The sequence below is a fragment of the Rhinopithecus roxellana genome, chromosome 7 (assembly GCF_007565055.1).
Source record: "Rhinopithecus roxellana isolate Shanxi Qingling chromosome 7, ASM756505v1, whole genome shotgun sequence".
In the NCBI taxonomy this organism is placed as follows: Eukaryota; Metazoa; Chordata; class Mammalia; order Primates; family Cercopithecidae; genus Rhinopithecus; species Rhinopithecus roxellana.
This window is the reverse complement of record NC_044555.1, coordinates 13,613,327-13,637,092: the sequence shown is the minus strand read 5'-3', so window position 1 is coordinate 13,637,092 and position 23,766 is coordinate 13,613,327. Positions and strand designations below refer to the sequence as shown.

The 23,766-nt window shown below is 33.6% G+C and overlaps 1 protein-coding gene across 3 annotated transcripts in view; it reads left to right on the top strand.

The window, feature by feature from the left end:
• The window catches only part of DCAF8L2 (DDB1 and CUL4 associated factor 8 like 2), a 181,329-nt gene that overhangs the window by 128,338 nt on the left and 29,225 nt on the right, over positions 1-23,766 (top strand). For 2 of the 3 annotated variants that reach the window (XM_030934415.1, XM_030934414.1), the window contains 2 exons: positions 8,932-9,023; positions 12,512-12,595. The gene's annotated coding sequence lies outside the window, so the exon portion shown is untranslated. The remainder of the gene's footprint in view (positions 1-8,931; positions 9,024-12,511; positions 12,596-23,766) is intronic. The other variant, XM_030934416.1, reaches the window with a different exon arrangement.

The window sequence follows — 23,766 nt, the reverse complement described above, 5'->3', positions numbered from 1 at the left end:
TAAGCAATAAATGAAAAATAAATTAAACTTCATAAAAATTAAAAATATTTGCACTCAAAGATTACCATAAAGGAAGTGAAAAGAAAATTTGCACAATGAGAGAAAATATTAGCAAATCATATAGTGATAAGGGACTTGGATCAGCATACATAAAGAACTCTTATGACTCCATAATGTAAAGATAACATTGTGTGTGTGTATATATATATATGTATAAATCAAGATACACATCATCAATTGATGGACACTTAGGCTGTTACCATATCTTGGTTATTGTGAATAGTGCTGCAGTACATATATATATATACACAAAAAATGGAATATTATTCAGCCTTATAAAGGAGATACTACCATTTGTGACAACATGAGTGAGGCTGGAGAATATTATGCTAAATAAAATATGCCATACACAGAAAGAAACATACTGTATTATCTCACTTAGATGTGGAATTTTGTTAAAAAGTCAAATAAATAGAATTAGAGAATTGTGGTTGCCAGGTATGAAGAGGGGGAGGAAATGGGAAGAAGCATGTCTAAGGGTACAATCCTTTATGTAGGACAAATAAGTCTAGAGATTTAATGTACAGCATAAGGATTATAGTTAAGAGTATTTTATTGTATACTGAAAAATTTCTAAGAAAGTAGATTTTAGGTGCTCTTACCTAAAAAAAGTGACTATGGAAGATGATGAATGTGTTAATTTGTTAGTTTGTAGTAATGATTTCATTATGTATGTGTATAGCAACACATCATGTTAAACACCTTAACAATATGCAACAAAATAAATTTTAAAAATTAAGACATGAAATTTTTAAAAATTTTTATTTCAGATTCAGGGGTAGATATGCATGTTTGTTATATAGGGAAACTGCATGTCACAAAAATTTGGTGTACAGATTGTCACCCAGGTAATAAGCATGGTACCCGATAAGAACTTTTTCTGATCCTCTCCCTCCTCTTCCCCTCCATCCTCAAATAGGCCCTATTGTCTGTTCTTCCCTACCTAGTGTTCATGTGTTCTCATCATTTTAGCTCCCATTTATAAATGATAGCATACAATATTTGTTTTTATGTGCCTGTGTTAGTTTTCAAAAGAAAATGGCCTCCAGCTTCCTCCATGTTCCTGCAAAGGACATTATCTCATTCTTTTTTATGGCTGCATACTATTCCATGGTGTATATATACCACATTTTCTTTATCCAGTCTACCATTTATGGACATTTAGGTTGATACCATGTCTTTGCTATTGTGAATAGTGCTGCAATGAACATTTCTATACAAGTTTTTGTGTAGAAATATGTTTCATTTCTTAGGTATATAACTAGGAGTAAAATTATAGGATCATATGGTAACTCCATGACTAGCTTTTTGAAGAACTGTTTTCCAAAGTGACTGGACCATTTTACATTTCCACAGGCAAAATATGAAGGTTTCAGTTTTTGCACATCCCTGTAAACACTTATTATTGTCATCCTTTTTCACTGTAGCCATCCTACTGAATGCAAACTTGTGTCTTATTGTGGTTTTGATTTGCATTTCTTTAATGATCAGTGATGCTGAGCTTTTTTTCATATGCTTGTTGGCTGCATAAGTGTCTTCTTTTGAAAAGTGTGTCCATGTCCTTTGCCCACTTTTTAATGGAGTTGATTGTTTTTTCTTGTAAATTTGCTTAAGCCCCTTATAGATGTTGGATAGTTGACTTTTATCAAATGCATAGTTTACAAATATTTTCTCCCATTCTGTAGGTTGCCTGTTTACTCTGTTGATAGTTTATTTTGCTGTGCAGAAGTCCTTTACTTTAATTAGATCCTATTTGTCAATTTTTGTTTTTGTAGGAATTGTTTTTGGCATCTTTGTCATGAAATATTTGCTAGTTTCTATGTCCAGAAAGGTATTGCCTAGGTTATTTTCCAGAGTTTTCATAATTTTAGGTTTTACATTTAAGTCTCTAATCCATCTTGAGTTGATTTTTTGTATGTGGTATAAGGAAGGAGTTCAGATTCAATCTTCTGTATATGGCTAGCCAGTTATCCCAGCCCCATTTATTGAATAGGTGGCCCTCCTTTCCCTATTGCTTGTTTTTGTCAGCTTTGTTGAAGACCATGTGCTTGTAGGTGTGCAGCCTTATTTCTTGGCTCTCTATCCTGTTCCATTGGTCAATGTGCCTGTTTTTTGTACCAGTGCCACACTGTTTTGGTTACTGTATCCCAGTAGTATAGTTTGAAGTTGGATAACGTGATGCCTCCAGTTTCTTTATTATTATTATTATTATTATTGGCATAGTATTGCCTGGGCTATTTGGCCTCCTTTTTTGATTCCATAGGAATTTTAAAATAGTTTTTTTCTAATTTTGTGAAGAATTTCATTGTTAGTTTGATAGGAATAGCATTGAATCTGTAAATTGTTTGGGGCGATGTGACTATTTTAACATTATTGATTCTTCCTCTAAAGACGGACAAACTAAAAACTGGGAAAGGGAATTAAATAGACTTTTATCCATAGAAGATACATAAATAGGCAATAGACACATGAAAAGATGCTCAACATCATTAGTCATTAAGGAAATGCAAATCAAACTACAATGAGATGCTACTTCACACCCACTAGGATGGCTATAAATTTAAAAAGGCACAATAAAAAGTGTTGGCAAGGACGTGGAGAAATTGGAACCCTCATACATTGCTGATGGGATTGTGAAGTGGTGCAGCTGCTTTGGAAAACAGTTTGGCAGTTCCTCAAAAAGTTAAACATAGAGTTCCATATGACCCAGCAATTCCACTCTTATTTATGTATCCAAGAAAAATGGAAACGTATGCCAACACAAAAACCTGTACATGAATGTTTATAGCAACATTACTTATAATATCCAAAATGTGGAAACAACTCAAGTATCCATCAACTGATGAATGGATAAATAAGATGTGGTATATCATAAAATGGAATGCTATTCAGCAAAAATAGGGAATGAAGTGCTGATACATGCTACGATATGAATGGACCTTGAAAACATTATGCAAATGAAATAAGCCAGTCACGGAAGACCACATATTGTATTATTCCATTTACATAAAATGTTTAGAATAGGCAAGTGAGTAGAGCCAGAAAGTGGTTGCCTAAGGCTAGGTGAATGGGGGAAAATGGGAAGTGACTACCAATGAGCATGGGGTTTCTTTCTGGGGTGGGGAAAATGTCCTAAAATTAGGTTGTGATGGCTGCACAGCTCTGTGAATATACTAAAACCTATTGATTTGTATACTTTCAGTGGATGATTTTTATTGAATGTTAATAACTCAATCAGCCTGTTTAAAAATAAATAATGTGCATATTGTAGTTTTTAGGGATGCAGTTTCCTGATATCTGAAACTGACTTTGAAATTGATCAAAGATGTTATGGATTGATAATTGGATAAATGGGTAGATGGCTAGAGGCACAGATATGTGATGAATCAAACAGCAAAATGTTAACAATCATAAAATTTAGGTGGCGATTATATGGATAAGGCATTTCTATATGTTTGAAAAATTTCAAATATAATGATGGAAAAATACCAAAAAAGTAATTTGAAGCCAAATTATAGTTCTGTAAACCAGAACCGAGTGTTGCAATCCAGAATGAAGACTTGGTAATATCTAGGGAAAGGAGCATATATGGAAATCATCTTGGCTTTCATTTCACTAGGATGTTAATCAGCCTATTACTGTTGCTTGGAATCCATGGTCTATGAGTTTAGGATTAAACTGGGCTTTTTGTTCCCATAATATGTTAATATTTGCACTAGGGGGTTATAATATCTGGAGGGAAAATAAAACTGTAGATACATTAGTTACTGAGAGTGTTATTTGAAATACCGTTGCTTTTTTGACAAAGTAGAATTTTGTGATTATGGAAGTTATGGTAAATAAAAATGGCGTCTTATTTGAGGTGCTTTTCTTTCCTATCCACCAATTTCAAAATCTTTTAGTATGTGTTTTCTCTGTGAGTTTCACATTTCTTATTTTATTTTACTTTATTTAAAATGTTCAACTTTTATTTTAGTTTTGTGGTGTACATGTGAAGGTTTGTTACCTGGATACATTGAGTGATGCTGAGGTGTGGGGTACAATTGATTCCCATCACTCATGCACTGAGCATAGTACCCAACAGTTAGTTTTTCAACCTTTGCCTCCCTTCCCCCTCTAATAGCTACCAGTGTCTATTGTTCCCATCTTTATGTCCATATGTGCTCACTGCTTAGCTCTCACTTATAAGTGAGAACATGTGGTATTGTTTCCTGCATTAATTTGCTTAGGATAATGGCCTCCAGCTGCATCTATGTTTCTGCAAAGGACATGATTTCATTCTTTTTAATGGCTGCATAGTATTCTATGGTGTATATATACCACATTCTCTTTATCCAGTCCATCATTGACATCTATACCCATACCACCCTGAATGTGTCTGATATTAGAAGCTAAGCAGAGTCATGCCTGGTTAGTTCTTGGATGGGAGTTTCGCCTTTCTGTCACATAGTGCTACACTCGACTCTCATAAGGTGGCATTTTCAATCTTGTATTATCTTAGCTATATCTACTGTCTCTGGTTTTATAATTGCTTACATTTATACAATCTTCTTTCAAGAATATTTTAAGGAATATTTGTACTATTGTCTACCCATTTGTTTCAGCCTACATAGATTGGTTTTAGTAGATGCCAAAGGCATTGCTACAGAAGACTTTTCAGGTTAAACCCCCACCGATCTATTGAGGATGAGTATCTTCCCCTTCTCCTCAAAACACTGCTATCCTTTGCTATTTAATATTCCCAATCTCAAGTAGCATTTCTTTCTACTACCCATTTACTCTTCCATTACTGGAAAATGCCTCTACTGTTTCGTTTCATTTTCTTTTCTTCACTAGCTCAGTTGAGTTTCTCATAGTTCTGGTTCCACCTGCTGCTGCTGCTGCTGCTGCTGCTGCCGCCGCTGCTGCTTCTTTTGTTCGTTTTTTTACGGAGTTTTGCTCTTGTTGTCCAGGCTGGAGTAGTGCAATGGTGCGATCTCCCCTCACCACAACCCCAGCCTCCCAGGTTCAAGCAATTCTCCTGCCTCAGCCTCCCGAGTAGCTGGGATTACAGGCCTGCGCCACCATGCCCGGCTAATTTGGTATTTTTTTAGTAGAGATGGGGTTTCTCCATGTTGGTCAGGCTGGTCTTGAACTCCCGACCTCAGGTGATCCACCCACCTCGGCCTCCCAAAGTGCTGGGATTACAGGCGTGAGCCACCGCGCCCGGCCAGTTCCACCTGCTTCTTAAGTTGGTACCTTTCCACTCTATTACATTCTGGGCTAGTTCTCTTCACTGGACCTTAAGGACTTTCATTTGTGTTTGTATTTTTCTTGCATTTTGTTGTAACACTTTTTGTATAACATTATATTAATTTATTTTGTTGATTAGTGCATAGAGAGAGATAAAAAACTGAACTTCTTTACAGTTGATTGATTCAAGGTCTACATGAAAAATAAGGCAATGAACCAGCTGATTTTAAACCACGCCACAAACAATAAAATATTAGCAGCCGTAATGGGGTTCTTCTCACACTGTATCTCTCTGACTGACTTTTCTTCCTTCCCTTTCCACTCTTAAATGCTTGTGTGATTACATTAGGCCTACTTGGATAATCTAGAATAACCACTCTATTCTATTGTCAGCTGATTAGCAAATCTTAATTCCATCTACAAAGTCTCTTTTGCCATGTAACATAAAAATCGCAGAAGTAACACCATGGGCTAACGGGGTTAAAGATCATGGGGGCCAAAATCTTGTCTCCTCACCAGTCCTTGTCTGTGGACTGTTTCTGCGGCTGGCATGTTCACAGACTGTTTCTGTGGCTGGCATGTTCATTTTTTTTAAACAATGTCTTTCAAAAAGCAAAAGATTAAATGTGGGAAACGTTCAATTTTTTTTTCGTTTTATGATTATGCTTTTTGTGTGTCCTATCTAATAAATCTTTGCAAATAATTTGCCTTACTTTTTCTAGGATTTTTTTATTTTTAGCTTTCACATTTCTATGAAATGTATTTTAAATTAATTTTTGTATATGGTTTGCATTAAGGGCCTATGCTCAATTTTTTTCCACGTAGATGTTCAGTTGTTCAAGTGTAGTTGAAGATTCTTTTCCCATCGATTTTCTATCCATTTTCTGCACATTGTACTGTTTCACTGACTATGTGCCTATCCTGTAGCCCAATGTCATAATGCACCATTAGAGTAACTCTTCAAATCAAGTAGTGTAAGTCCTTTGACTTTGTTCCTCAGTTTAAAAGTACTTTGGGCAGGCATTCTTGGTCTTTTCAATTCCCATATACATCCTAGAATCAACTTTCCAATTTCTATAAATTTTTAGAACTTCTGAAATTTTGGTTGGTGTTGTGTTGAATATATAAATTTGGGGGTAACTTTGTCTATTATCTATTTTAGTCATCCAGTCCAGAATTAGAGTATTTTTCTTAATTTATTTAAATATTCTCTAGTCTGTTTGTCAGTGTTCTCTAGTCTCAATTGTTCTGTCTTTCATGTCTTTTGTTAAATTTAATCATAAGGACTTGGTGATTTTAGGTACTATTGTAAACACAAACTAATATTTTATTCATTTTTGTATATTAATCTAGTCTCTGACCATGATAAAGTCACCTATTTTTTCTAGAATTTATATGCAGATTCTTCAGCATTCTTCTATTTTAACAATTATTTCCTCTGCATGTGTATATAGTTTTACTTCTTCCTTTAACATTTTTATCAGTTTCATTTTTTTCCTTCCTTCATTGCTATGGCCTCCAACACAAAGTTTAAGAGAAGTGTTGAAAGGGGACATTGTCTTGTTTCTGACCTTAGAAGAAAAGATTTACCCTTTCACCATTAAGTATGATGTTAGCTGTAGGATTTTCATTGTTTGTAGATGCCCATTATCAAATTGAGGAAGTTGTCTTCTATTACTAGTTTGGTGAATATTTTTATCATGAATGGCTATCTGATTTTGTAAAATGATTTTTCTGCATCTCGTAAAATGACAAAATATACACCTACTATGTACCCACAAAAATTAAAAATATAAAAATTGAAAATAATAAAAAAGACAATTATTTTTCCATTTATTCTCTTAATATGGTTTGCTAATTACATTAACTGATTACTTCAGTATTAAACAAAACTGGAATTCTGTAGATAAACCCTCTTTAGTCAGAGTGTATTATTATTTTATATATGGTGGACTTAGATTCAGTAATATTTGGACCATGCAACATATAAGTGAGACCACGCAATATTTTTCTTTCTGTGTCTGGCTCATTTCACTTAATATAATGTCCTTCAGGTCTTTCTATTGGGGCAAATAGCAGAATTTTCTTCCTTTTTATGGGTGAATAATTTTCCACTACATCTGTACGTGTGTGTGTGTGTGTGTGTGTATGTGTATGTGTGTGTATATATATGTGTGTGTGTGTATATTTGACTTTGTTCTTCAGTTTAAAAGTGCTTATGTGTGTATATATATATGCCTCTTGTCACACAAAAGTAACCATGTGAGACGATGGATATGCTAACTCGCTTCACTATAGTAACCACTTTACTATTTGTATCCCACAACATGTTCTAAGCCTCAAATATACACAATAAAATTGATTTAAATGAATAAAGAATAAGGAAAATAATTAAAAAGGAATACTGATCTGCAGTTTTTTTATATAATATCATTTTGTGATTTTAGTATTAGAGTAATGCTGGCCTCATAAAATGAGTTGAAAAGTGTTCCCTCCGTTGAATTTTCTGAAAGAGTTTGAGGTTGGTATAATTTCCCAAATGTTCACTAGATTTCAACAAAGAAGCCACCAGAAACATGGAGGGTTTTGGAGGGAAGATAGCTAACTATGAATTCAATTGCTTTAATATATCTAGCACTACTCAGGTTATTTCTTCTTGAGGGAGTTTTGGTAGCTTGTATCTTTCAAGGGATTTGTCTGTTCATCTAGGTTTTAGAATTTGTTTGCATAAAGTTGTTCATGATGTTCCCTTATTATCCTTTTAATAGATACAGGATCTGCAGTAATATTCATTATTTCCTTCAAGATATTGGGATTTTCTATCGTTTTTTATTATTAGCATAGCTAGGGGTCGTGAATTTTGTTGATATTTTCCAAGAACCAGATTTTGGCGTTATTTTATTTTGGAGTATTTAACCCAATTAACATATTGTTGTCATTTGAGTCATCTCAGAATTGGCATCTGCTGATTGTCTTTTCCTTTGAAGTGGGGTCTAAGTTTCCTGGTTCTTTGTATGTCAGATAATTTCAAATTGTATCATGGCCACTAGGAATTTCATGTTGTAGACACTCTGAATTCTGTTATATTGCTCTGAACAGTAGTAATTTGTTTCTCTTCCAGTAAGTCCTTAAAATAGTTAGACCCAAACTGCAAAATATCCTAACTGAAGGGGTCAGTGGCTCAAATTTCAGTTGTTCAAAGCTGTTTCCAGTTTTCCCTACATATGCATGTTTCACAGGTTGAAGTGAGGTTTTTTTCTGTTGTTTGTTTGTTTGTTTGTTTGAGACTGAGTCTTACTCTTGTCGCCCAGGCTGGAGTGCAGTGCCGCAATCTCATCTCACTGCAAGCTCTGCTTCCTAGGTTCATGCCATTCTGCCTCAGGCTCCCAAGCAGCTGGGACTACAGGCGCACACCACCACGCCCAGCTAATTTTTTTTTTTTTTTTTTTTTTTTTGTATTTTTAGTAGAGACGGGGTTTTACCATGTTAGCCAGGATGGTCTCGATCTCCTGACCTCGTGATCCACCCACTTCGGCCTCCCAAAGTGCTGGTATTATAGGCGTGAGCCACCGTGCCCAGCCTGAAGTGAGTTTAAACACAAAATTTAGGGTTTCTCTTCTTTGATTATTTTCTTTCCAGGGTTCTGTGTTCACTTGACTACCAGAAACATTTCTAGTTTACCATTTGCGTTTTAGCTGCTTCCATGCCTCTATGACTGCAGCTACTCTCAGGTAAAACTGTAAAAATACAGGATATTCACACGGTGCTGGTCACTTGGTCCCTTCTAAAAACGTTTTTATTTGTACAGCTTCTAGAGCCCCAGGTATTTGAGTTTGTTTATTTTTGTCTAATGTTTATAGCTCATATTTGTGGGAGGATCAATATGTTAGGCGCTTACTCCTCCAAAATGGAAGCAGAAACCGCAAGTGGAAGCTTTAAAATAGATAATTGCCTGTTTCTGTAGAGATAGACTGTATTCACTTGGGATTGAGCAAAGGCATGAACCTCAGTAAAGTGGACCCATCAGAAAATATGTGTAAGGAGTCTGTGTTGAATTTATTAACAGTGAAATCCGTATTTATGATCCAAGTAGGTATGCCGAGGCAGACTGGTGTACAGAATTTGAGGAAGAGGTCCGAGTTGGAAAGAGAATTTTGGTAATCACCAGTGTATAGAATGTATGGCATCTGAGTGAATTATACTGGATTAAACTATGAAGGGAATAATTTTATGTAAAGAGGAACAAAGTCTGAGGACTGAAATGAGACATTTCACAGCTTTAGGAGCCAGGAAAATAAGAAGAAACAAGGAAAGAAGACTGAGAATAATATAATGGACTTGGAAGGTATGAGGAGAATCAAATAAATGCTTCAAGAAAATTGGATTAGAATACTGCCAAATGTTGTTAATGAATGAAATAAGATGAGGACTGAAAATTGGCTGGTAAAATTGGATTAATGTACATTATTGATTACCTTAAAAGAGCAGTGTGTATGAAGTAGTTGAAAGAAACTCTTCAGGAGATTCAAGAAAAAAATAGGTAATAAGAGGCAGAAATACCTAGGACATACACAAACCTTTTGAGGAGATATTCTGTAAAGGGGAACAGAGTAATGGGGCAGTAATTGAAGGAGAAAACTGGAGTAAAAAAGGTATTAATGTTAAAAGTAACAATACACAATGTTTATTTGCTGGCAGAAATCATCTAACCAAGGGAAAAGAAAATGGAAGATATAGGACATCAGTTGGCAAACATGTTCTCTAAAGGGACAGATATTAAATATTATAAACTTTGTCAGCCGTATGATCTCTATCATAAGTGCAACCATATGTAACATGTAAATTAATGGGCATGGCTGTGTTCAGATGAAACTTGATTTACTAACAGACGAAAGGCAGGGTTGGGTTGTGTACCTTAGTTTGCTGGCCACTGATATTAAGAGAAAAGAGGGTAATATCAGAAATTAAATTCTTGAGTAGGCAAGCCTTGAGAGGATCCAATATACAAGTAGAGAGATTATCATTTGATCAAAAAAGAAAAAGTTCATCCATTTTAATAGAATTTAGGGTGAAATATGACCCTTATACAGGTGGAACGGTAGATGGTGGTTGTAGAAGCATGTACAACTCTCCTTTACATTTCTTCTGTTTTTCCATGTTAGGAAATGTTAAGTCATCCACTTGATCTTAATTATCCTGTCTATCCCCAATAAACATCTTCAGCTTTGCCAACCCCTATTCCAGGCTCTGCTAACAGTAACAGAATCATTTTATAATAGAAAAAAAGAGAGGAAAATGCAAAATGATTTTTAATGGTTTCTCAAATAACACTAATTCTGCTTCTCATTCATTAAACACCTAAAACGATAGAACAGTCTAAGAAATCAAGCAATTAGAATTACTGTTAACCCTTAATTTTACCAAACCAGATTCTAAATGTATGGTAATTCATTGTGTGTGTGTGTTTTGTTTTTACTTGAGACTATTCTAAAAATGCCCCTAAAACATCTTTTTCCTGTTTGTGTATCATAATAAGGCAAAGAAAATATTCTTAGCAATTTCTTTCCCAACCATTATTTAACTTCAAAAACTTTTCTCTAAATATGCTTAGTTTAATAGAGAAATGTTTATTCCCATTGTATAAAATGACTACATTTTAACACCACTAAGATTTAGGAGGCATTCTATTTTGGTGGAGTACTTCTATGGCAGCCCACATTACATTACAGAAGGTGCTGTAAACTACAGTGATTGCAAAAGTTATAGCAACGAGAATACAGAGAGTTGAGAAAATCATGTTTTCTGAGATTGACTATATTGATAGGTCTTTCTAGCCTCCCCATTTTCCCTACTCTTCCAAAATTTGAAGTAATTGCAAATGTCAGTGCCCTGGATTCTATCAGGTTTGAGGCCATATTACCTCAGTCTTTTGAGTAAGAAACCTGCAGCCACCTTATAAAACATGTTTAAAGTAGAAACCACATGGATTTATTATTATTATTATTATTATTATTATTATTATTATTATTATTTTTAGTTAAAGGCAAGTTTAGTTAAAGGCAAGTAGTTCAGACATAATTTTCAGAAAATAGCTTCTCATCCGTGTGTTAGGGACTTAAAATGGTTTTACTATGACACTAATATTTTTCTCTTCACAAGATATAGTGTACAATAATTTGTAGGGAAAATAATATTTGAGTGGAAATGGAAGTCAAAGGTAACTGAGAGTAGGCCAGGCACGGTGGCTCACGCCTGTAATCCCAGCACTTTGGGAGGCCGAGGCGGGTGGATCACGAGGTCAGGAGATCGAGACCATCCTGGCTAACACGGTAAAACCCCGTCTCTACTAAAAATACAAAAAATTAGCTGGGCCGGTGGCAGGAGGCTGAGGCAGGAGAATGGCATGAACCCAGGAGGCAGAGCTTGCAGTGAGCCGAGATTGCGCCACTGCACGCCAGCCTGGGTGACAGAGCGAGACTCCATCTCAAAAAAAAAAAAAAAAAAAAAAAAAAAAAAGGAACTGAGAGTAGATCTATTCTTGAAATCTGTGGTGGAATTTGGAAAAACTAATAAACCGTCATGGCACTTTAACTCAATGGTTAAGAGCACAGATTCAGGATCCAGACTTACAAGTTTGAGAAAGTTACTTATGCCTCAGGATCTCTGCTTTCTCATCTGTAAAACAGAAATCAGTAATACCCACTTCATGGGGTTATTATAAGGAGTAATGTTTTAATACTTGTCAAAAACGTAGAACAGTACATAGTACAATAAGTGTCAGTTAAATAGAAACTAAATAAATAATGCATGAGGGGAAGTTATTGATGCAAAAGAAAGTGGCCCAGGAAAAGAGCTTGGGGGTATCACCGCGTCAAGCTATGTCATAATAAAAACTAAGTATTCATGCTCCCAGGTCATTTCCGCTTCAATAACTTTAGCTACAAGTACATCAGACTTTCAGAGATGACTAATGCTAAATTAATGATAGTGCTTTCTTCAGAATGGATATAAATATTTTTGCTTTTCTATCTCAGAGCTTTTAACATTATTATTGTCACATATGTTTGAACTACACATTGCATAACCTTAAACTTAAATTTGTTATGTTCTCCCTTCATCAGTATTGGACAAACGAAAATCCAATGACTTGGTTCGTTTATTACCTTTATTAAGAAATCTGATTAGACTTGCACTGAAACAATTTATTTTATCCTGTTAGGAAGTTGCACTGTTGCAGAGGTCCATTAACTCTTTCAGGACGGTGTGGAATCAGTGGGGAAATCTCTAATTGCTACTGACACAGGTGAGTGGCATGGGTAGCAAATTATGCATGGCGGCAGCAATTTCCTAAAAGACCTGTGATTACTTAGTGGTTAAAAAGCTTTAAAGTACCTCTAGTGCCTAAGTCATTAACAGAGAATGATTTAGGCGCAGGAAGAATCTAACTAAAATGTAAAACTGTGAAGGCATTACAAATAATAGTTTGCCTAATAAAAGTACTTGAATATTAGTTTGTGTCAGATACATTTTCCCATTAACTATGATAACTCATGAAAAATACAAAGCAATTGAAAAGCACAAAGATAAATCTTGTCACAAAATGAAACAACAATAATCAGAAATAACGCAAACAACCTTTTCTTTATATGTTTACAACTTGCTCATATTTATAAAATCTTCACTTTTATAAGAGTTTCATGTGCCGCTGTGTCTATATCACTGGCTTTCCAAGCCTTACCATCAACTCCCATAGGAAATGTGTCATTCAATTTTAAAAACAGGAAACTGAGACTATATGTATTTCTGAGCTGTAAAACTTGTGATACCCAAGTATTTTATTTTGCTTTAGGATTACATTTACTCTTTTTTTTATTTTTAGTTCTGGGGGACATGTGCAGGATGTGCATGTTTGTTACATAGGTAAAGGTATGTCATAGTGGTTTACTACACCTATCAACCCATCACCTAGGTATTAAGCCCAGCATGCATTAGCCATCCTTTCTAATACTCTGTCTCCTCCCACCCCACTCCCCGACAGGCTGCAGTGTGTGTTGTTCTCCTCCCTATGTCCGCATGTTCTCATTGTTCAGCTCCCACTTATAAGTGAGAACATGTGGAGCTTCGTTTTCTGTTCCTGCATTAGTTTACAGAGGATAATGGCTTCCAGCTTCATCCATGTCCCTGCAAAGGACATGATCTCCTTCCTTTTTATGGCTGCATAATATTCCATAGTGTATATGTGCCACATTTTCTTTATCCAGCCTTTCATCGATGGGCATTTGGATTGATTCCATGTCCTTGCTATTGTGAATAGTGTTGTAGTTAACATATATGTGCATGTATCTCTGTAATAGAATGACTTATATTCCTTTGGCTATAAACCCAGTAATGGGATAGCTGGGTCAAATTGTATTTCTGGTTTTATCTCCTTGAGGAATCACCACACTGTCTTCCACAATGGTAGAACAAATTTACATTCCCACCAACAGTGTCAAAGTGTTCCTGTTGCTCCACAACCTCACCAGCATCTGTTGTTTCTTGACTTTTAATAACGGCCATTCCGACTGACTTGAGATGGTATCTCATTGTGGTTTTGATTTACATTTCTCTAATGATCAGTGATGATGAGCTTTTTTTCGTATGTTTGTTGGCTGCATGAATGTCTTCTTTTGAGAAGTGTCTGTTCCTGTCCTTTGCCCACTTTTTAATGGGGTTGTTTGTTTTTTTCTTGTAAATGTGTTTGAATTCCTTGCAGATTCTGGATATTAGACCTTTGTCAGATGGATAGATTGCAAAGATTTTCTCCCACTCTGTAGGTTGCCTGTTCATTCTGATGATAGTTTCTTTTGCTGTGCAGAAGCTCTTTAATTAGATACCATTTGTCAATTTTTGCTTTTGTTAAGATACATGTTTTATTTCCTTAAAACAATATTTTAAAATAGCCATGTTCTCTTTTCAGTCTCTAGAGAAATGTGAAATTTTAAAAATACATACAAGCATAGTCTACCAACCATGTACAGTTCTGATTGCATTTTCAATCCTATAATTTTCATGAGGGCATCATTTTTTATTCAGTTGAATTGCCATAACTTTAGTCATTTCTCTATTATAAAATATTCTATTTTACTCTTGTTAACAATGTTATAATTAACATCATTTTTCCTAACTTTTGAGAAATAATTTACACAAAATAAAACCAACACATATTAAATATATAGTTTGATGAGTTTTGGTGATTGTATGTATTTGTGTAGCCATTCCCACAAACATGATATAGATCTTTTAAATAAACCCCCAAAATTCCATAGTGACTCTTTGAATTAGATTTCCTCCTCTCATCCTCCACCCCAGGTAAACACTGATCAGTTTTTTGTCACTATAGTTTTGCCTTTTCTAGAATTTCATATAAATGGAATCATGTACTATGCAGTCTTTCATGTTTCACTTTCTAACATAGCATCATGTTTTTGAGATTCATTCATGTTTTTGTGTATATCATTATTTTGGTCGTTTTGTTCCATGGTATAAATATACCACAATTTGTTTATTCGATCACCACTTTTAGGACAATTCCCCCCCTTCCAGTTTGTGTATAAGCCTATTAAGGTTAATTTTATGTGTCAACTTGACTTGGCCACCGGGTGCCCAGTTACTTGGTCAAACATTATTCTGGGTGTGTCTGTGAGAATGTTTCTGGATGAAATTAACATTTGAATGGTAGACTCAGTAAAGCAGACTGCCCTCCCTAATGTAGGGGGAGTCCTCATCCCATCAACTGACGGCCTAAATAGAAAAAAGAAAAAAAAAAAAAACCAACCTTTCTGAGAAAAAGAGGGAACACTGCCTGCTTAACTGCTTGAGCTGCAACATTACTCTTTTCTGGCTTTCAAACCATGGCCGAAACATTGGTTATCCTTGGATCTCAAGCCTGCTGGCTTTCCAAATGGAATTTAAAATCTTGGTGCTCCTGGTTCTCGGCACTTCAGACTCAATCTAATACAACACCATTGGCTCTTCTGGGTCTCTGTCTTGCTAACTGCAGGTCTTGGTGCTTCTCAGCCAATTTCTTATTACATATGCGTGTGTGTATGTATGTATATATGTATACATAAAACAGGCACATATACACACACACACATATCCTATTGCTTCTGTGTTTCTGAAGATTTTTGACTAGTACAAAGTCTTTCTGTAGACCTATTTTTTAATTTATCTTGGGCAAACATCTAGGAGTGGGACTTCTGATGAAAAGTGCATATAACGCTGATATTTAATTGTCAATTTTTTTTCAAAATGGCTGCAACATTTTGCATCCCCACCAGCAATGTATGAGAAATGCAGTTGCTTCATCTTTGTCCAAACCTAGTATTTTCCATTTCTTAGATTTTAGCAATTTTAGTGAATATATCATTGTGGTTTTAATTTTAATTTCCTCATGGTTAATGACATAGAACACTTTTTCATATGATAATTGGCAATAGACCTATTTTGTTTTGTTAAGGAAAATGTGTTAAAAATATAAAACATATATAAAGAAAGTGTATTTTAAGAGCTACAGTACCTCTTAAAATCATTTACCCATTATTATTATTATTATTATTATTATTTTTTAGATGGAGTCTTGCTGTCACCCAGGCTGGAGTGCAGTGGCATGATCTTGGTTCACTGAAACCTCTGCCTCCTGGGTTCAAGCAATTCTCCTGCCTCAGCCTCCTGAGTAGCTGGGACTACAGGTGCTTGCCACCACGCCTGGCTAATTTTTGTATTTTTAGTAGAGGTGGAGTTTTGACATGTTTCCCAGGCTGGTCTCGAACTTCTGACCTCAAGCGATCTGCCCACCTCAGCCTCCCAAAGTGCTAGGATTACAGGCGTGAGCCACTGTGCCAGGTCAAAAATGTTATTTTCTTGATAGTGAATTAAATTTGTTCTTTATATTTTTTGGATACATGACCTTTGTTAAATTTATGATTTACAAATATTTTCTTCTATTCAGTGTATGGCAATCAATTTTGTTTCCTAAACCATGCCTGTAAAAGAACAAAAGTCTATTTGTCTTTTTTTTCTTTTCTTTTACGGATTATGCTTTTTTTATGTCCTGCTTAAGAAACTTTGTCAAAGTCAATATGACAAAAATTTTTTTCCATGTTTTCTTCAAGTGATTTTGTACCTTCATCTTACATATAGGTCTATAATTCATTTAAGCTAAATTTTATATGATTTTGAGTCCAAGGTTTTTTTTAACCATACAGATATCCAATTGTTCCAGTAATATTTATTTAAAAATGTATCTTTCCCCTACTGGAATACCTTAATACCTGTGTCAAAAACCACTTCACCATATATATGTGGGTCTATTTCTGGAATCTTGACTTTGTTTCATTTAGATATTGTCTATTACACCAGTACTACACTGCATTAACTATTTTATCATTATAGCAAGTCTTGAATCAGATAGTGAAAGTTCCCCAAAGTTATTCTTTTTCAAAGCTATTTCAGCTATTGTAGATTATTTTTATTTTCATGTATTTATTATAATCAGCCTATCAATTTGACTAGGACTCCATTAAATCTATAGATCAATTTGAGAAGAACTGACATTTCAAAAAAATTTAGTCTTCTAATTTATGAAAACTATATGTATTTATGTGTGTCTTCTTTAATTTAATGTCACCAATGTTTTGTAATTCGGTGTTCAGATCTTACATATCTTTTATTAAATGCATTTATAAATAGTTTATTTTTTACATTATTAAAATTTGAATTTTAAAATTTATTTCTTATATATTAATTTTTATTTTATAGAAGGACAATTAATTTATATTGTATTGGTCTTTGTATTTGTATTGGTCTTATAAATTGTAAGCTTGAAAAATGTGATTGTTAATTGCAATAACTATCTTGTAGATTTTAAAGGATTTTCCACATACATAATTAGATTATCTGCAAATCAAGATGGCTTTGCTTTTTTATTTTTCAATCAAATTGTAGGCCTTTTATTTATTTATCCATTCATTCAATTTATCTTTTTGCACTACCTGATACTTCCAGTATAATGTTGAATATGATGGCAACAAATACTTTAAAGCTAATCCGATTTAAGAAAATGGGTGCGTGAGGAGAGCAAAAAGGAAAAGTTAAAAGCTAATTAATTTCACTGTTGCTCATAATAAGGTTCTGATACATAATTTTTAAACAAAGAAAAGACTAAGGATGTCATGTAAATATATATAGAACAAGGATTTTTTAAAGTCCTAAATATCGAAGAACTACAAAATACTAAACATATTTAAATAAATACAAATGGACATAATTCACCTAATAATTTTTTAGTTTAGGATTGAAACACAAAGCAAACCTAATTCTAATCTATGGAATAAAACAAAGATTGAAAATGAATTGATGGACAAGAGAAATTAGTTAGAAAACAAAATTTGCAAAATAAGAAAACATAAGATAGTTTAAAATAATAAAGTAGTTTAGCTCACATAGGAGACAAAAAAGAGAGCATTAAAACAAAATAAGAAATAATAGGAGTCAATCAAGTAACTCATAATTTTAAGAAATCACTCACAAACTATTTTATGCAGCACTATGTAAAAAATCTAAATTAAATGGATAATTTTCTAGAAAAATGCAATAGAAGAATAATTACCAGAAGAGAAATTTGAAGCAGATAATTTCCCTAGATAACTGGAGAAATTTGTAAATAAAATAATGCCCTCCTCCCTGTGAATAACACCAAGCTCAGATGGTTTCACATGAAATCCTACCAAATCCATAAAGAACAGATCATTCTGATGGTAATCCACCTATTCATGAGTACATAAAAAGCTGAAATATATTAAAATTATTTTTATCAAGCACGAATGACATTTTATCCATAACCTGAAAAATGCACAAAAAGGAAAACCACAGAACATTTTCATTTATCTCTCATTGAGGCATCTCATTTATGCAATTTAATGCAAATTAATATGATTGATCTCTAACAATGTTGAAAAGACATTTTTACTGGATTCAAAACTGTCCTTTTTTAAAAGAAAACAAAATAAAAACACCTTGGTAAAAGAAAACAATTCAACAGATACTTCATTAAAATAATTTATGTGCAGATAAATCTCAATGATGTGGTTACGTTCTGATAAGCCCATCATAAGCTGAAAATATTGTAGGTTGAAAATGCATTTAATAAACGGAACCTATTGAAGATCATAGGTTAGCCTAGTCTATATTAAACGTGCTCGAAACTCTTACATTAGTCTAAAATTGGACAAACCCTCTAATGCAAATATTATTTTATAATGAAGAATGTTTAATTCACATTCAGTAGAAAGCATACTTCAAATTTTGAATTTTTAATTGGTCAAAATTCAAAATTGGAAGTGTGGTTTCTACTGAATGTGTATCACTTTCACGACATCATGAAGTCAAAAATTCACAAGTTGAACCATTATAAGTTGAGGATTGTCTCTGTGTGTATGTATGTGTGCATGTGTATAATCTTAAAGCACATGTTTATTATAATATACTGCTTGTGTTCCAGACAAAAACAGGAAGATAACAAAATGCTCACTACCACAACTGCTACTTAACATTTTATAAGGTGCATTAGCTAGTGAGATTAATATGGGAAAGAAATTAAGAGGTATAACAATGTAAAACAAGGAGGTAAGAGTATTTCATATAACAAATAATAAGAAAGCGTAACTGTAACCCTAGGAGAATGATCTGAAAAGCTACTAGAAAAAAATAAGTTATTGGGTTATAAAATTAGTATTCAGAAGTCAATAGACATCTGCACAAACAAAATCCATTAAAAATCATTAAAAGAATTTTATTCGTTTACAATGGCAACAGAACAGGAGAATATATAGAGAAACAAACCTGAAATAAAACTGTAGGTTTTCTGAAGGATGCAAGAATTATATTTGTATGGAAAACTATACCATGTTTTATCTAGGAAGATTGAGCAATATAAAGATGTCTATTTCCCCAAAGTTAATTTATAAATTATAAAATTTATAAATAACAAAAAATAAAAATCCAGAAGGCCTAAATGAAAAGAGTAATAAATGTTTCTAAACTATTTTTAAAATCAAAAGCAAAGTCAAAAGACAAATGAAAAGCTGTGAAACATCTTTACGATTTGTACCACAGAAAAAAGACTAACCTGCTTAATGAATAAAAAAAAAAAAAACTCCTAGAAATCAAGACTAGCAAGACCAACAACAAAACAGAAAAAATGGGCAAAGAAATGAACCGATGATTCCTAGCAAAACAAATACAAACTGAATTTTAACATAGAAAATGATTCTGAGTTTTTTATAAATTAAAAAATGCAAACACACTCTACAGAGAAGCTTTTCCTTACCTATCATATTCCAAATTTTTAACAAAATATGGCTGTTGAGACTACGGGAAAACACCATTCTCATACATTAGTGCTAAGAGTGGAAAATGATGCAACTCCTATCCAGGACAATCTGCCATTATTTACCAAAATACAAATGCAATTGCCCTTTGACCACAGATTTCCTCTTCCAGGTATTGTCCTACAAAAATGATCATGCATTCTGAATGATATATGAACAGGATTAGTCATTGAGACACTGTAATAGTAAACAACTGTAAGTAAACCATGTGTATATCAATGAGAAATTTATGAAATAACTGGAGCTATATCTACATAATAGAATATTATGCATCTGTAAGAAGAATGAGTATAGCTTTTATGTACCAAGAAAGAGTGATCTCCAATAACATTTTAGAGTAAAAAAAAATAAGGTAAAATATTGTCTTGTTTGGTGTGCTACCTTTTTTTTTCTAAGAAATGAAGCTAGTGAATATATTTTCTTATTTGCATATATTTGCATTAAACATTAGGAGGATAAGAAAAATGCAATAAAAATATTTATCAGTACACAGTGCAGTAGAGTGGGTTAAGAGGGTGGATAGCAACAAGACTTCCAAACATGCATCTCATATGATTTTAAATAAATATATTATCTACTCAAAAAATTAACTATTAAAAAACAATCATAGGAATATGGCCCTGCTGTCTATTTTGAAGTATCATTTTAAATGGTAGCTTAAATTTATGTTTCTACTTCATTTTAGATATGTTTACATAGGAAGAAAAATAAGATTTACTGGATACATTTGATGTAAGAGGCTTTATATATTTCTCAACTGTAAGACAACAAACAGGAATTAACAAACGTTAATTATTGTCTCCACCTTTTTGTTGGGAACAGTATCACTTGTTTATTTCATACATCATTGAAGACTGGGATAAACTACTGGAAAACTGAGTTTGTAACTGTTTGGAATATAAAAATTCTTTAATTTTCTGCTAGGAAGAACAAGGGGGAAAAAACTGTTCCTACCCCAGAAGTCATTAATGTACTGGGTTACCTGTATACTAACTTTAGTGGAATATATTAAATTTATCAGGCAACAGAAAAGCATGTTATAAAAATCTATTTGTTAATTCTTTTTTAAAAAATACAAAAGATGTAAGCACATTCAATTCTTCATAGCTACAGAATCAATTCTCCAAGTAACAGATTTATATTCACATTTATTAACAATTTGATAGATTTTTGCCGGGTTTTTAACTAAATACTATCTGTTTGTATATTCTAGGTATACTGTTATTTCAAATTCAGCCATCTCACATATACTTTAAAGTGGGAGGGGAAAAAGCCATATTTTAGCCAAAAAGAACTACCTATATGACATTACTATAAGTAAGTGTATATATTCCATTTCTGAGAAAATGGACTAACAGCTTGAATATTTAAACTTATTTGACTCTAAATAATTATTAAGGAACATAAATAAAATATAATATTGTTATGAGACTCATATCAAATATTGTATCCAGATTTCATTTTGGCAATTCCATATTTATAAATTCGTTTTTAAAAATAAGAGACATGATAGTAAGTTGTGGCACATTCTAATTGCAAGACAGAAAGACTCCATCCACAAGAGAAAACTGTATAAGCCAAGTCAGAATTTTTAGCTGAATCTTTCAGCAAGCAGCTCTGTAAGATTCATCCCCAGCGACGGTTACATTGGTCATATTTAGGAAAACAAAAATCAAATACTAATCTCATTTCCAAGGAAATGCAAAATGCCCAAGGAAAGGATTTCCCTTCAAAGATACTGCAAATACTATTTAAGTATTAAGATAGACTCTTAGCTCAGCAATCCCCAAATGGAGGCTGCATTGAGAGTTAATAGTAGCTAGAATTGGAGAATTTTGTTTTTATCCACCCCAAAAAGATTTATTTGTGATAACGACGGATAATAAATTTGACCTGCTGAATATAGATGATGGCATTTTGACAACATAATGTATTTATATTTTAAGTCTTTGTTTTCAGAGTTAAAATATAAATATGTTTTATAAAGATCTAGATGGGTCCAATAATATACATGATTAAAAATTGTAAAGACAAATATTATAAATTGCATTTTAAATGTAATTGAACACATATACAGAGGACAGTGTTACAAGTAGAATAATATAACTTGCAAATTAAAATTATTATAAATTAATAATATTTGAAGCTAAATATAAGTTTATCAGAATAATTCAAAGTATGTTATGAAAATGCTCAGAACAAGAAATCGGTTGCTCATCTTTTAAGTGTAATATATAAAATAAATATACGAACTAAATACATCTATAAATATAAATTAGAACCTCTGTTAAAAACAAAACACTGCAAATACAAATGTTCTTTCCATTTATTTTCTGACAATAATGTAGCTATCTTTGAAAAGAAAAAGAGAAATGAGTTAGCAACCTATCTTAATGTTTTGGTATTATCTAAATCTATATAGCTATACTCTCTTGCTTGAGTACCTTACCTGGTCTAACACAAGCTTGATAACTTATATCACAACATAGACCAAAAACTGCCACTTATTATTCATGTTTCAGTGCCCTTCAGGGCATTTCTCTCTAGTCCTTTCCCTCATAATAAATATTCTCAGTGGCAGCTTAGTGATTCTTTTTCCCCCCTCTCAGTTCTCATAACCTCGTAATCTGAATGGGATTTGGGAAATCCGTTCTTAACAACTCTTTCTTTCTCTAAACTAATTTACAGTTCTACTTAAAACCAAAGATTATGTAGTTCCTTTCTTTATGCCACTAGCTGACATCAATTATGCACCTACTATGTGCCAGTCATGAGACATGTATTGTCTCATTTATTTTTAGGAACATATTAAGGTAGGTACAATAATTTTACAAGCTTTTAAATATTATGTATTATACATACAAAGCTAAGCAAATCATATGTGTAGAACATTAGTTATCACAGAGTAAACCCACCCACATAAAGCACTCACACTAAGAAATAATATATTACCATTGCTCCAGAGGCCCTATCATACTCCCTCCCCTCTCTGAAAAGGTAATGACTGTCCTGACTTCCAACAACAGATTATTTGCCTGTATTGGAACATTTTACAAATGCAATCACATAATTGAGTTCTTTTTAATTTGGCTTCTTTTGCTCTATGTGTTTGTGAGATTTATCCATGTTTTGTGCAGTAGCAGTCCTTGTTTCATTGCTGTATAGCGTGAACTCACTTATCCATTTCATTCTTGCATGACATTTTGGTTGTTTCCAAGTTGAGGATATCATGAATAATGATTGTATGAACATTCTTTCCTATGTTTTTTCATGCGCATATGTGTGCTTTTCTGTTGGGTATATACTGAATAGTGGTATTGTTGGATCAGGGGATCTGCATATCTGCAAATTTAATAGATACTGCCAAGTAATTTTCCAAAATAGTTCTTTTCACCATACACCCTAATAGGAAGTAAATGAAAGCTTTTTTTTTTTTTTATTATACTTTAAGTTCTAGGGTACATGTGCATAACGTGCAGGTTTGTTACATATGTATACTTGTGCCATGTTGGTGTGCTGCACCCATCAACTCGTCAGCACCCATCAATTCGTCATTTATATCAGGTATAACTCCCAATGCAATCCCCCCCTCCCCCCTCCCCATGATAGGCCCCGATGTGTGATGTTCCCCTTCCCGAGTCCAAGTGATCTCATTGTTCAGTTCCCACCTATGAGTGAGAACATGCGGTGTTTGGTTTTCTCTTCTTGTGATAGTTTGCTAAGAATGATGGTTTCCAGCTGCATCCATGTCCCTGCAAAGGACGCAAACTCATCCTTTTTTATGGCTGCATAATATTCCATGGTGTATATGTGCCACATTTTCTTAATCCAGTCTGTCACAGATGGACATTTGGGTTGATTCCAAGTCTTTGCTATTGTGAATAGTGCCGCAATAAACATACGTGTGCATGTGTCTTTATAGCAGCATGATTTATAATCCTTTGGGTATATACCCAGTAGTGGGATGGCTGGGTCATATGGTACATCTAGTTCTAGATCCTTGAGGAATCGCCATACTGTTTTCCATAATGGTTGAACTAGT